Below are 16,823 nucleotides of genomic sequence, written 5' to 3' on the forward strand. Positions count from 1 at the left end.
CCAAGAACCATCATCCGATATTATTGGTTTCTTAAAAACTTCCATTACTCAAAAAACATACGGGGTGGAACGATAAAATTGTCGTCCTAAGAAAAACAACACTACATATTTATTTTAAAACTTTTATTGAAAAAAAATTAATTCAGAAAATTTAATTATATAGTAAAGCTGACATCTATTCAATGTAGCCGCCTTCAGCCTCAATTACCGCCTCGATACGAATCCGGAACTGGGAGCATGCCTTTTCCACAAGCGCCGTCGAATACTCGGCGGATAGCAGGGATCAGGCTGGATTTGGTTTTGTGGGAGGTCATGTTGATGATGTTCTCGACGTCTAACCAAACGAAGTAGTTCGGCGGGTGCAGGTTGGGGGGGGGGGGCAAAGAGAGAAGGGTACAAAGTCGTAGAACTCCTTCTAAAGCCAAGCTTGAGTCTCTTTGAACTTGTGAACCGGCGTCGAGTCCTGCTGTCACACCCAGGGTCTGTCAGCGGCCATCTGATTGCACCAAGGCGTGACTACACTCTTCAGCACATCCAGGAATACTTTGGTGTTGACTTTTAAGCCGACATCAAATATGTGAGGTGGCATTATATTTCCTCGCTTGAAACCACACCAAAGATCATAACCGTGGACGGGAACTTGGTTTTTATCACCCTGGGCACGTCCTTGTTATTCGTGGCAATCCAGCAATACATTTTGAGGGTGCTGGCAATGGTCCTGTTGTCATAACTTAAATCGGTAGAAGGCATGAGTTGTACAGCGGCGCATTTCCGATCTCGCTCGTTGAACATTGTGTCACTTTCAAACATGATAGAAGGCTCCTATCACTCTTGGGATTTGTACATAACTGGCCAACTAGTAGATGGCCTAAAAAAAAAAAAACGGTTTTCATCAAACGGGAATGGAATCATGTCGTTTTTTCTAGGGCTATAATTTTACGTTCCGCTCTGTAGTTTGTATTTTGCTTTTTTTAAAAAAATGATTTTTTTAATCTGCGTTCGTTTTACAAATCAGTTCCATTCTTTGATTAGTTTTAGTTTCTTCTCGATTGACGTTTGAAAAAATAAAACAAAATATCAATTTTTATTTGCAGCATGAACACAATTAGGATAATTTGGGATTAAATTCATCGAATTCATGATATTTATCAAACTTTATGGCGAACTATTCTTATTGTACTTTTTTTTTGAAAACCACGTTTTTTATAAGAATTTAAAAAAATATTCTCAGATTAACAAAAATTGGATTTTGATCCTCGTTTTCTGTTGTTTATTTTTTCTTTTGATTGTCTTTTTTGCGTTAGCATGTTGACAGACGTTAATCGATTTGCGCTTAAATTAAAGCAATTCTTATCAAATTACAATAACGGATTTAATGATTTAATATCAATTACAAAAAGATGATATGGGAAAATTTTTGAGGGACTCTACTGAAACACTTAAGATAGAGTTTTATACAAAAACAACAACAACAACAACAATAACAACAACAACAACAACAACAACAATAATAATAATAATAATAATAATAACAATAATAATAATAATAATAATAATAACAACAACAACAATAATAATAATAATAATAACAACAATAATAATAATAATAATAATAACAACAACAACAACAATAATAATAATAACAACAATAATAATAATAATAATAATAACAATAATAATAATAATAATAATAATAATAATAATAACAACAACAACAACAATAATAATAATAATAATAATAACAACAACAATAATAATAATAATAATAATAACAACAACAACAATAATAATAATAATAACAATAATAATAATAATATAATAATAATAATAATAATAATAATAATAATAATACAAACGATACTGTCTCTATCTGTATGTTTGTCCGTAATTTGAATTTTTTCAAGGAAGATAATCAAATGAAAACTTCCATCATTAAATGACATTGATGTTAAGATAATAGATACTACACTTTGATCTTAGCCAAAAAGCCAAGGAGTCATAAAAATAATGTTTTTTGACGAAGCATTTTAAAATGAATGACAGTTGTATGTGTGTATATGTATGCATGTCATGAGTGAGGAATGAGCTGGGCGGAGAAGAAAGAGGAGTATCAAGAGACGAAGAGATAAACGCGAAGGGGAAAGAGAGGGAGATAGGAGTTTTGATAGAAATATGTTACACTCTTGTTCCGGGCAATGCCGGGTAGCATTGCTACTTTTATATAAAAATCATTACAAAATTAGAAAAAGAAATACAAATAAAAGCAACAAAATCATAAAAGAAATAAAAAGTGATAAAAAAAATGTTAAGAATATAGTTCTTAATTATTTTTATCAAAATAAAATTGGGGTTACTAAATAACGGATGATGTTTTTTTTATTTTTTTTTTTTTTTTCAATTCAATAAAGGAACAATGTTAAAGATTTTTTTTTTCAAAACGATTCAAAACGTAGATACGGCAAAAAAACATCAGAAAGATACCCTTTACTTCATAACAGTTATTTCAAAGAATTCATCGCATTTTGTCTGCCAGAATCAACACACGAATCATTTCGATGCTTATATAGCTTTGTGAATAATATGCGTTGTCTACATGCTGAGAAATGACATTGAAATTTTACAGTTACCACCATTTTTCTGAAATGTAATATACGACCCTATTCTTAAAAAAAATGCTTTATTGAAGCAAAATATCAGACAGTCTAAAATGTTAAAAATTCACGAGAAATAATTAAATTGTCACAAAAGTCTTAACAAAAATCAGCAAAATATAAAAGTCCCAAAAATATGACAGAAGAAAAATAATTTCGTGCACCATTTTTAACGACTTATATCTCGATTGAAAAATATTGTTAAAAGTAAACAAACGTTTTCGTTCATCAATAAAGAAGAATGTTGTCAAGTGTATTAACGTCTCAGAAACGACCGTACGCCTAGTTGCTCTTAATGATGAATTCTTGGAACGGATATCAATGAATATGTCATAAATTTGTGTTTGTTTCTGAGCTATACACTATATGATATATATGTAAGTGTATGTATATATTTATGTAAATGTATATATATTTATTTAAATGTATATATATATATATATACATAAATATATATACATTTACATAAATGTATATATATATATATATATATATATATATATATATATATATATATATATATATATATATATATATTAGTTATCATGCCACAATCAAACGATGTAGTTAATTCACACTCAAGTTTTATTTATTATTATTTTACGTACGTGTTTCGTTGAATAGCGGAAGACCACTAGGCACCTCCTCAAAGACAAATGTATGTTCTTCAAAAACTTGTTGGAAAATGAAAAAGGATTTAGAAAGGATAAAATAAAATGGAAATATGTAAAATCTGCAAAAAACAAATTTTAAAAAAAAAAACATTTACGTATTGCCATGTTTATAGGCACCAATACACTCGCCAAAATAATTGAATTGAAAACACACGTAGGAAAACATCTTACGTCGTTGTATTGAATATATATATATATATATATATATATATATATATATATATATATATATATATATATATATGATGATTGCAACGTCTTGTCAGACGAGTGCCACTCCCTCAGACACTTAATGTCTATGAGCCCAAAAATGACTTCTTTTTTATTTTTTTAGTCTTACTGGTGAATTCACACGCTCAAGTAGGCATGATACTGAAGACGGTCATTGAGATCAATTATTACATACTTCCAGCATCTCAAGCCTCCATGCGTCACAACTTTTCCATCGTCACAGGACCATTTTTATAGACAAATGCCTGAGGGAGTATCTATACACAGATGATCTTACAGAGTCTTAGCTTTGTACGACAGCTAAGTCTCTCTCTCCATTCAAAATGTTGAGATCCAGCAACAAGCAAGAGCAAGATAGCCAGCAACAAGTTAAACTGCAGACCAGCTTAATGCGGGTACTGGTCTCCCACTTTATGGTTTTTTACATCAGTGATTTGCTTCTCCTAGAAAGGTTGCCTTCACCACGGCTTACCGGAGCCCTCTCCACCCCAATATACACATGCATACACACAAATATACACGGTGCTAGTTGGCCGTTGACCCCGAAAAAGGGTTCATTCGCCCTTTGGAAGGTCTTGTTTTTAATCCTTCAGGGAGACTAGCCACCCTCCTCACCAAACAAGTCTGGTGGGGGGACCAGTTTAGTCGACGGTGACCCGACCATGAGGCAGGTAGTACTGGGTTACATGGTACCAGTAGCATATGATATGACCTGACAATATGTATGTGCATATATATATATATATATATATATATATATATATATGCACACAGATATATGCACACACACATATATATACACACACATATATAATATAATATAATATAATAATGTATATATTTATATATATTCGTCAGTTATACGCACACCTATATAATATAATGCAATTTTGTATGTATACGTATAATATGTTCTAAAATACTAGAGAAAATGACAAAATTAAGCAATATTTTTGTTCCACATTTTTTTTTCTAAAACGTGATATATTTGTCCTTCGTATTTTTTTTTTCTAATTTTCTCCCAAAATGCCGTTAATGTTTTTTTTTTTTCAGTGGCCAAATTTTAGAATAAAATTTTTCTTATTTTTCACATTTGTTGGAAAATGGAAATATACTGATTCCTCCAGATTTAATCCACGTCTCTAATTCTTAAACAAGTTTGTTTTTATATTTTGTTTTCCGACGTTTCAAATTTTCTCACTTTTTCAGTTCACGATAATAAAATGAAAGAATTTACATTTTTGACATTTTTAAAATTTTTCTTTTTCTCAAAATTATTTTCCCACGAAATTCCACTTGACGTACGGCATAATTGCGTTGATAGACTGATTCTTGTGAAATCATAGAAATTAAGCGAGATTGAGTCATTTGGGTAACCATTTGTGAATATTAGGCGCTGTATATGGAATGAAGGGGAAACATCTTTGCAAAACGAAAACAGCTCTGAAGTGTCTTTAGCATTTACTTCAGTATAACTTGCAAAACAACACGTGTGCTAACACAACTGAATAATTTCCCATCATTCCTGAGCGAAAGTTCTGTACCCAATATGGTGAAACTCCTTGGAGAGTTTAAGCAATTTATATTTTGTTTTTGTTTTTTGTTTTTTGTGTGTGTGTGTGTGTGTGTGTGTGTGTGTGTGTGTGTGTGTGTGTGTGTGTGTGTGTGTGTGTGTGTGTGTGTGTGTGTGTGTGTGTGTGTGTGTGTGTGTGTGTGTGTGTGTGTGTGTGTGTTTTTGTTTTTTTTTTTGTTTTTTTTGTTTTTTTGTTTTTTTTCGTTATATGGCCATAGGTACCGAAAGACAAAATATATGAATATTTTAGGAAAATATCTGCAAAACAGGCAAAACTTTGGTCATAACTAAAATGCTCTTCATTATTCATTTTTCTCAAAATTTTCTACGATATTATGATTAATCGTTTTTAGATAAATCTAGTACTTATGATCCAGAAAAACTCATATCTATCCGTTAGAACTTAAAATGGCCCTCAAAATTGACAAGCAAAAACTTTTTTATCGAACTAGCTCCAGACAAGGCATGAAGCCGCTTGAAAGCTAAAAATACTACTTCAAGGTCAAAAACAATCTAACGATCAGTGTTAGATGGACAGATTCCGACTTAGAACCCTTCCTTGACCGAAACATCGCTCATGGAGCGTGGGGACTAAAGGACAAATTAAGGGAAATCAGATTTCTGAGGCTGCCAAAGTAAACGTAATGTTCATTTTTTTACTGTTTTACTTGTTCATAAATATCTACAATTTATTTGTTGGTATGAATAGCCCTAGAAAATTACTGGTTTGTCTGCTTATCTTGTTTTATGGTGCTAAAACATTATCAAATCGGAAAAGATGATCTGTTATTTGTCAGTCAATTATTTTAACGATATATTTTATCAATTAAATTTTATTAAAATTGAACACATAAGTTTTGCAAAAACCTTTTTTATATAACGCTGAGAATTTGATTTTTAACCAAAATAGTAATCCGAATCTATTTAAATTAAAAATAAATAACTTAATGACACAAATTTATATGATTAGAAATAAATCCTCCTTTTAATTTTAAGTTAAACTGAACGATTCTAAGGACTGAACAGGTAACCATTTTCTTTTTTAATATATAATTTCTAATCTGACAATATGGTGTTTTTCATTGATATAACAATACAAAGTTATTTTTCTAATTAAAACATAAAGAAATAACAAAAGATTTAAAGACTGGGGAAAGTATAAGAGGAGGGGGGAGATATACATTAAACTAACCACCTCCTTTTCCTCACTAAAATTTAAACAAAAAAATCGTTTTAATGATTTAAAAATTTAGTAATCAATCAATAGTAATCTGGAGGGATTTTTTTTTTTTTCAGACAAAACTAAACAGTTTAGAAGGGGTGGGGGTGTCATTTAATTTCCGCCCAAAATCTAAAAATATTTTGCACAGTGAGTATTATTCGAATGGACGCATAACGAGTCTGCTTTCTGCGCATGCGTATGTAAGTTAACTATGAAAGGCAAATAAGATGACGAGACTGTGGAATATGAATTTGCGTGCGTTTCATACATATGTATGTATTAATATGCATTAGTTAATGGAGGAGAAGAGAAGAGTGGTGAGTGCTTTCTCACCTCTCACCCTCACCCTCATCCACTGAATGCCAGTGAATGAATTAGGCAATCCTTAAAGCGGATTATCTGGCGTTGGGTGTGGCGAAAACTCAAGTTAATGCCTTCAAGCGGGGGTTTAAAAAAATCGGATCGATTGAAATCGAACCGTGTGTGAAAACGATGGATTGGAGGAGGAGAGTAAATTAAAAGTCACTATTTAAACAAAGAACGAAAATAACGAACGCTGTTCACTAGTTTGCTCACAACAAAGAATAAGATACTCGATAATTTCCTAAGTTATTGCTGTCTTAAATACTTATCACATATGTGTATATGTGTGTGTGTGTGTGTGTGTGTGTGTGTGTGTTTCAAATAAAATTTTATATTGAAATAAAATTTTTAACGACACAAAGTTCTTTGAAATAGCTCAATAGTGCAAGAGCAGAGTCCTAAATACTCTTCATACCCGTACAAAGAATTAAAAAAAAAAAAAGGTACTATGCCAGTAAAAATGTGAAAATAAAGACTGCAAAAATCAATATTTAAGGTGTGAATAAATAATTTTGCTGCAAAACTAACAAGTAATTTGTACTGGTGAATCTTGATGATATGACTTGTACGTGGCATTTGATGATAGGGTGCTATGACTCATAAAAAGGTTTTCTAAGGCGAAATGAACGGGAGGTTTGCAAGGTAAAGGTGACTTTTTGTATTTGTATTTTTTTTTTGTGTAGAATTTAGCACGGATGCGTTCCGTGCTAAAGTAAAAATATAAACACATATACAATGAGCCGTATATATATATATATATATATATATATATATATATATATATATATATATATATATATATATACACTCGGGTTTTTTATATTCAAAAGTAATGGACTAATGAATTCAACGAGGTTGTTAGATAGTGCTCAATAAAAAGAGCTGATAATACTTATTTATTGTTATATAAACATGCTCACATCCCGCTGCTACAAATAGCCACTTGTTTCAATCAAACAACAGATATCATCAGGCAGCGACTTGACTATTCAAAAGTTCAATGAATAAATAGGTTATTCATTGAACTTTTGAATAGTCAAGTCGTTGCCTGATGATATCTGTTGTTTGATTGAAACAAGTGGCTATTTGTAGCAGCGGGATGTGAGCATGTTTATATAACAATAAATAAGTATATATATATATATATATATATATATATATATATATATATATATATATATATATATATATATATATATATATATAATAAGAATTACAGTTAAGTTTACCAAAATGATCCAGGATGGCAAAACTAAAGTAAATTATAAATATTAAAGAATTAATATTTATAAAGTAATCTCAACCAGATGTAAAAGCTCGATAAAACCAAATAGGGGATAGAGCTTATAATAAGAACAAGTAGTTAATAAAACATGTTAAAAAACACTTTGAAAAAGAGTTAAAAACGTATTTAATTTTAAAAAGGAAATACTAAATAAATGGATAGTCCTTAATCCGCGGAGTTTCGAAGAAATACTTTCCTTCTCATCAGAGGGTAGGATTTAGCAAAATGCAGGATCGGATTTGGCTTGCAAAGGTATTAAATGAAACTACAAATAAGTAAACTCCGCGGATTAAGGACTATCCATTTATATATATATATATATATATATATATATATATATATATATATATATATATATATATATATATATATATATATATATATATTGGGGGGACATGTTTATTCAATTATATTTCACCTTTTATTTATACCAGTCCTTTAATTTATGAAGCTCAATGTAACTACATCAGTAGCTGGTAACCTATCAAAAGGAATGAATTTATTGTGCTTGGTAAAAACAAACACATATTTTATTGTTTAAAAAATGACAGGAAATGTCATTATAAGGTGGAATGAAATCATACATTCGTTTGGTCTGAGGAACACCTGCTCAGATGTTCTGACATTCTGAGTGACAAGATTGACCTTTTGGGGCGTGTGAATGAGGACTGAGTTTTGGTCCCAGATTCGCCGGCGACCTTTTGAGATGCACACACACAAAAGAGTTGGGAATTTCTCGTTTGACGTGTTGGATTCTGGCTGGTCTGGCGGATTGCCCCGATCAACCCTTTTACCTTAATATGTAAGCAAATGCCCAGGCCGATTTTAGCAGATTGAAGCATAATATCGAGAAAAACACACGCTCCAAGAACGCCACCAACCTCCCTCCATCCATCCTGACCACAATCGTGGAGAACGAAAAATAAGATTTTGGAGAATCTTGATGTTTCTGGTGTAATCGAACTGAACGATGTACATATGTAAAAACTTGTAATTTTTGTGAAATTAACTTTTCGTAGTTAGAACTCCCGAGTCTGTTTTTTTTCTTTTTCTGGCGTACATGCGAAGCTAATTGATTTTCAGCAGAATCGACATGAAGCCGAGACGCTGAGAATTTATGTGAAGTCCTATCGGAGGAAGATAGAAGATCAACGGCCAGACCAGTTCAGCCGGGGTCAAAAGTCATCTGCTGACCTGGGCGAGAGGACCGCAGTCTTGTAGGGCAGAATAATTAATGTAATTATTATGTCATTTTCTTTTAAATTTATTCCGCCCTGAACTCATCAGAAGAAAAGAAACTTTTCAACTTTAAAATAAAATAAAGGAATATGGGCATGATTACAAAATCCGAAAGTTGGAAAAGAAGTTGCAGTTATTTTGGCCGGAAATGTCGTTTATATATGCCCTCAAGCATTGAACCATCCGGATTCACATTTTGAGGGTGCTGGCAATGGCCCTGTTGTCATAAATTGGGTCGTTAGAAAGCATGAATTGTACAGCGGCGCATCTCCTATCTCGCTCGTTAAACATTGTTTCACTTTCAAACATGATAGAAAGCTCTTATCGCTGTTAGGATTTATACTCAACTGGCCAACTAGTAGATGGTCTGGAACAAAGAAGAAAACCGGTTTTCTTCAAACGGAAATGGAATTATGTCGTCTTTTCTAATGCGACAGTTTTATCGTTTCACCCTGTAGTCTATATTTATTTACTTAGATAATATTGATAACGATTAACTCTCTAATGTATGTGTGTATACTTATTTTTATACTAAGCTAATTATCAAATTTATTGATTTATCTACGATAATAATCGTTGATTATTTAGTTTTAAACTTTGCCTAGCCATAAATCTTCTTTTATTACATGTATAAATATTTTATCAAGTTTATTTATATGTTTAAACAGATTTCTTTTATTGCCATGTAATTAGATTTAATTAACTATTGTTATTATTAGTCTGGGAGATTTCTTAATTTTTCCAATCATTTGTTTATTATCCGTCCAAAGGAGATAACCCAATTTTATAATTAAAGTCAGTTATCTCCCATTACCTAATCAAATATCATTATTTAGATTTTATGGGTTTTAACTATACTAATGAATTTTATAATTATCAAATTTAATTGATTTATTTTATTTATATTATTTATTTATTTATTTAATTTTTATTTTTTATTGATTATATGTTTTATTTACATCTTAATATAATAAAAGAATTTTTAATATAAATTTATATATGCTTGTTATCATTTCTGTTATATTAACTTCAATGATTACCTGTTATGTTTATTAGATTTATTTCAAATAATTATATTTTCTCTAATATAATTCATTGAATTCAGATATACCCAATTTTTTTAAATGCATTCTAAATATCTTAAAATTATATCTAATAATTTATTTATTTTAATTCTTCCGAAAGTATACCGTTATAACTAAGTATTTAATATCCTTTAAGTTATATTTTTGCATTAGGATTATTCAGTTCTAACGTATATTTCAATTCCATCCATCATATATCCATTTATTAATTTATAAATTTTATTTAATTTTATTTTTCTTAATTTGTTTTTAATTCACTTTCTTGTTATTCTAAAAAGGAACCTAATTTTAATTCAACGTGAGCTATTACATATTAATAACCTTGTTTTATTAATGTTTTCTTTTATTTATTAATTATTAATTTTTTCTATAATTATTTTTAAATCTTACTCCAAAATTTATTATTTTAACCTGTAATTATCATTTACAAATATTTTAGTCAACTTTTATAATTATCTATAAACTAGTGTAAATTGGTTAGTCAGTATTACATCTCTTGAATAAATTACATTCTTACTTGTATTTATTTTTTAAATACACTAATCATATAATAATGTCTTATTTTAATTATTTAAATGAATATATAAATCAAAATTAAAGATTTAATTCTATGCTATTATTATGTTAGGATTATTTATATGGTTATCATAACTTAATATTTCATCTTCTCCCATTCTTCTGTTTTATTATTTTCAACTAATAGTTAAAAGTTTTGAATATTGCAATCAGACCAATAGTTAGCTTCAAACATATATGTGTTTACGAGTCTTTTCCTCATATTTATTTTGAAATAAATTTCTCATTAACCATATATGTTATATACCAATTTATTAAATATGTTCATTTTGTTACAATAAACATTCAATTCCCATTTTTCTATTATTATATTTACACTAATTTTTAGATCATATTAACTTAATTTTTCAAGCTCCACACCCTCTATTCCATATGTTAATTTAATAATTTAATATCTATTTTTAATTACATCTTGAACTAATATTGTTAACTCATAGTTATACAATTTAAATTAAATTCTAAATAATGTAAAATACATCTCATATTTCGTGTTCTAATCTATTACATAGATATACTATATTATAACTACATATTTACTTCATTATTTGACATTTAGTTAGTTATTAATGCTACCCCTAGCCGTTAAATGTTTCCCTTTTCTGTTGGTAAGGTGTATACAATTTTTTCCAGGGTATTTTTGGTAATGCGAAAGCTAAGCGTGTAATCTGATAAGCGTCGTAGAAATTTGCGAAAAATTGAAAATGAAAAATCGAAATGCTAGTGACACCATTAACAACGAGAGTGACCAAAAAGTGGGTGTTCACTGTAGTAGAACGTTATAATTCCAAATTTAAGCCTGTAATAATCGTCTGAAAAATTTACGAATAAGTGAAAAATAAAACAGTAAATGGTAGATGCAGCATTGTTCAGATCCACTAATTCTTTTGTTTGTTTCCTTGTTTTTTGTTTTTTTATTATTTTAGCATCTAAAAGTTTGTTTTTTTTACATGGGCATCACCACTTATCAAGGCGTTGAGGCCACTCGAGGATGAGGGTTAAAGAGTGTACAGTAGAAATTGGACAATATAGTAATCGTTAGTAATGGAAATTTGGTGAATTTGTTAAATTATATGGAACGGCTCATCAAAAACTTGTTTACATTAGACTTGAAGACAGCCATATTGTAATCAAATGAAAGCAAGAGAACGGAAGACAATTCCATAGGCGTGTAGTTCTAATAAAGAACCTTTGCCCATGGAATCTACGTTTAGGTTTAGGTACAGATAAAGAGTGGGGGGAATTATTGATAGTGATTTCTGCTAGACGGGTGTTTCTTGTGAATGTTTGGTGAGGGGAGACCATAGATTGGAGCTCAGTCGAGCACTTGCCATGAAAATAACGATAAAGAAGAGGCAAACTCGCAACATTTCTTCTCTGAGAAAGAGCTTGCAGGGAAGAGAAAAAGACGTCCCCTACGAGGTTACGAAGTCTATTTCGAACTCTATCAAGGCAGGATAAGTCCTTTCTAGCAGCTCCTGTCCAGATGTGGCAACAGTACTCTATCCTTGAACGTACCTGGATCTTATATAGATAGAGAATTGCATCAGCAGTGAGATATCTACTGGATCGATAGAAGGATCCCCTCATTTTTCCAGCGGCCTTAGCAACGGATTTAATATATATATGTTCACCTTAAGATCAGGAGTAAAAGTCAAACTCAGAAACTTGTCAAAAGATGAGGTCTCCCCAAGACGGGAGCCATTCATTTCAATTGATGCTAGGTGAGGATCAGAGCGTTGATGATGTAAAGATAAAAGCTTGGTTTTAGATGCATTAAAAGTAACCAGCCACTTCTTTCCTCATTGTACCACATGTTCAAGATCAGAGGAGAGAGTATCAGAAAGAACTTGGTTGTTTACTGTCTTAGATGTGCTACCATAGATAGTAGTGTCATCAGCATAACTGTCTACGAATGATGTAAGGATGTGATTTGGAAAATCATTAATGTAAATCAGGAAGAGAGTTGGGCCCAGGATGACTCCAGCATTAATACTGAGAGCTTCTGATTTCTGCCCATCAACCACTACTCTTATGAACCTATCAGAGAGAAATGATTTAATAATTGAGAAGATATTTCCAGTTATACCGTAGCTGGAGATCTTGTGAAGTAAACCTTTTGCCATACTCTATCAAAGGTCTTTGATATGTCAAGAGCAATTGCCCTAGAAAGGAAGCCTCCGTCGAGATTCGCTAATCCTATGAGATATAACTGTAAGCACATCTGCTGTAGATCTAGCAGCACGGAAACCATATTGCGTGTCACTAAGAAGGTTATTTTTGCTGAGATGGTTGATTACTTCTCTATTTAACACAGATTCCAGCAACTTACGCATGACGCACAGGAGACTTATTGTCTTGTACTGAGAGAGAGATGAGCGATCACCTGAATTCTTAAATACAGAGTATACTGATGAGATTTTCCAGGGTGATGGAAAGCAATTCTTCTTAAGGCAAGGTTTAAACAATTTTGTAAGTATGGGCGCTAGTTCTGGTTGAAGTCTTTTGAGTACTATAATTGGAATACCATCAGGGCCGGTTGCTTTACTGGAATCAAGGTTTTTAATTACCTTGGCAACATCACGTACAGATATTTGCATATCACATAGCGTGTTTTCTGATACAGGAGGAAATATTGAAGGTTGGCGGCCTTGGTCGCAAAGGGTAGAATTAGCTGCAAAGTTCTTGGCAAAGAGTTTTGTGTGGTATATGGTTAGAAAAGAAAAAAAAATGTATCGGGCGTATCCGCATCGCTCTTTGAGAAAGAAGAAGGAAAGGATGGTTGGTGATGTTGATGTGGTTTTAGGTGAAAGTGCGATCAACCAACTGGGAGGGAGCACTACGTTGAGAGGGGGACAAGTAACTTTTGGATGCCTCGGCGCAGTAGGAATGGCAGGAGTGGAAGGTGATAGAAATATCAGAACACAAAAACCAGAGGCTTGCTGCATCGAGGACGAGGATTTCCTGGCGAGGTTCGATGGTGAAAGGTGGACGGTGGAATGGAGATGGATCTCCGGGCCTCAGGAACTACGAAACAAAGTAAGCTGCTACGAGAAAATACTGCGAGGAGAAATAAGAAAAGGATTCGAGGAAGAAGTGGAGAGGTGGAAAGAGGAGGGAATTCTGAAACCGTGGACAGGGGAAGAAAAAGGAGTGCTACCATTACTGGTGGTTGTTCAGCCCACAAAGAATAAAGTTAGACCGGTACTGGATTTTAGAGAATTAAACAGATACGTAGCCTGCCACACTGGAAAGGGATTAATGTATGCGAAGAGGTGATGAGGAAATGGAGGAGGATGAAGCAGGCCATTAAGATTGTCGACTTGAAGTCGGCTTATGTCCAGATCCATGTAGATAAAAAACTCTGGAAACATCAATTGGTCCGGTACAAGGGGAAGTTGTATTGCCTGACGAGGTTAGGCTTTGGGCTGAGCTCAGCCCCAAAAATTATGACTGCCGTGCTGAAGACGGTGCTGAGTAAAGATTGTACAGTGGACAAGGCCACTAGTTCGTACATTGACGACATTCTCGTGGAGGAAGCAGAGGTGACAGCAGAGAAAGTGAGAGGCCATGTTGCGAGGTATGGGTTGACTGCAAAACCGGCGGAGTCCGTTTCGGTTGAAACTATGCCGAGATGGCAAAGGAAGCCTTGTCTTTAGACGAGGGAATACAATACCCGAAATCGGAACCGACCGACAAAACGATCTCTTCTCGGTCTGTGGGAGACTGGTGGGACACTATCCAATCGCCGGCTGGCTCAGGATAGCGTGCAGCTTTATTAAACGACAAACGGGCACTGATGGCTTGGAGGGCCGTCTGACGAAGGAGGTCACGGACATGCTACAAGAAATCATCGCGAGAGTGACAAAAGAAGACACAGTAAAGGGGGAATGGTACGTCAGCGGTGGAGACGCGGGGGTGATTTGGTGTGATGTCAGCAGTCTGGCATTGGGCGTCGTATTAGAGATGGGAGGCATAACTGTGGAAGATGCGGTGTGGTTAAGAAAGAAAAACGACTATTCCCATATCAACGTAGCCGAACTGGAGGCCGCTATGAAAGGAATCAATCTGGCCCTGAAGTGGGGATTGAAAACGATTGAAATCAAATCTGATTCGGCAACGGTAGTTTCATGGATCAGGTCAGCAGTGACTGGCGATAAGAGAGTTAGGACCAGAGGTGCTGCAGAAATGCTGATCAAGCGCAGGCTTGGAGCACTTGCAGATTTGATAGCGGAATTCCAGTTGAGGGTATCTGTAGTGCTGATCCCATCAGAAAAGAACAAGGCGGATTCGATGACACGGGTAAAGAAGGCCTGGTTGCAAGAGAGAAAGGAGGCTTCCTCAGTATGCTGTGCAGGGGAAGTTAAAAAGTTACATGAAATGCACCACTTTGGTCGAGAACGGACGTTATTCCTGGCAAGAGAGGTTTACCCGGAAACCACCGAGAAGGAGGTCAGGGAAGTAGTGGAGCACTGTCAGGAGTGCCAATCGATAGACCCCGAACCATCCAGACACGAAGCAGGAGAGTTACACATTGCAGAGGACTGAAAGCGATTGGCCATTGATGTGACCCATTAGCTGTATCTGTCGATGGTCGACTGTGGACCGGGGAAGTTTGCCATATGGAGAGAGGTCAGGGCAGAAGCTGCATGGGCAATCAGAAGGGTCATCAAAGAAATATTTTTGGAGAGAGGGCCGGTTGAGGAACTGTTAATGGACAATGGCCCCGCTTTCCGATCAGAAGCCTTTAAAGAGGTGTGTGATAGGTGGGGAGTAAGGCAATTTTTTAGGGCAGCGTATCGGCCGAGTGGCAATGGGATAGTGGAGAGGAATCATCGTACCATCAAGGCTGCTGTGTAAAAAAGCAACATTTCACCCATGGAGGTTGTGTTTTGGTACAACATCTCACAAAAAACCAGACAAGATAAGACAACTGTGCCTCATAGAGCCATCTTTGCATATAAGTGGCGGCATCCGTGCCACAAAATGGTAGGAATTGAGGGTGAAGAAGCTACCATTAAAGTGGGCGAGGAGGTGTGGGTAAAGCCCCCCAATGCAAAATGTACCACTCCCTGGGGGAGGGGGTCGTAACGGGAACGCAGTCAAAGAACAACGTAATGGTCAATGGCGTTCTCCGGCATATCCTAGACTTGCGCCGTGTAACCCTGCCGGTGCGCAGTGATGGCAGTGAAGAGGATGAAGTCGATATCCACCAAGAAACTAATGATGCACCCCAATTCGACTTAACCCCACATTGTGGTTCTTTACAACGGGACGAGAATGTCTGTAGTGAACCTGAAAACGTCAACCCCCCCCCCAAAAAAAATGTTGTCCCCCAGAGGCCTCAACGTAAGAGGAGGAGGCCTGCTTGGATGAAGGATTATCAAGTGTCTTATTGATCTCAAAGATCAGGGGGTCGTGTGGGGTATATGGTTAGAAAAGAAGAAAAAACGTACCGGGCGTATCTGCATCGCTCTTTGGGAAAGAAGAAGGAAAGGATGGCCAGCGCATTTGTATACGCGAAGGGCATCTTGAGAAGGCAGTGCATGATGGGAAAAGCTTTTGTTTTTCCTGTCTCTTCCTTTTTTTTCTAGATAGGAGGATATAAAAGTTGGGAAAAATTCCCTGGGGAGCAGAGAGAAAAGAGTTGTGAACATCTCTTGAAAAGAATTTCGTATTGCTGACGTTCAGATTGTGCGGTGTGACATTGGTGGCGAGAGGCCAGGTGTGGTCGATTGGAAAAGAAGAGGACAGAAACGAGCTGTTGTCAAGAGAGTGACTCACTCCTTCCCGAACCCCAGAATTGAATCCTGATTGTAACCCTTTTGTCTGATGATGACGAGATTACCTCAGGTCCATTGATGATAGTTGGGATAGAGCACACGTTTCTGTTCAAGATTTTGTTTGCTATTTGCCAAAACTGGTGG

General features: G+C 34.4%; 1 protein-coding gene across 1 annotated transcript in view; it reads left to right on the plus strand.

Annotated features, from left to right (window-relative positions):
* The window catches only part of LOC145289155 (uncharacterized), a 76,530-nt gene extending 75,288 nt beyond the window's left edge, over positions 1–1,242 (plus strand). The window contains exon 2 of the transcript XR_013869305.1: positions 1,095–1,242. The gene's annotated coding sequence lies outside the window, so the exon portion shown is untranslated. The remainder of the gene's footprint in view (positions 1–1,094) is intronic.
* The last annotated feature ends 15,581 nt before the right edge of the window (positions 1,243–16,823 follow it).

The sequence above is a fragment of the Euprymna scolopes genome, chromosome 1 (genome assembly GCF_053919585.1).
Source record: "Euprymna scolopes isolate OS-2025 chromosome 1, ASM5391958v1, whole genome shotgun sequence".
NCBI classification, from domain to species: Eukaryota; Metazoa; Mollusca; class Cephalopoda; order Sepiida; family Sepiolidae; genus Euprymna; species Euprymna scolopes.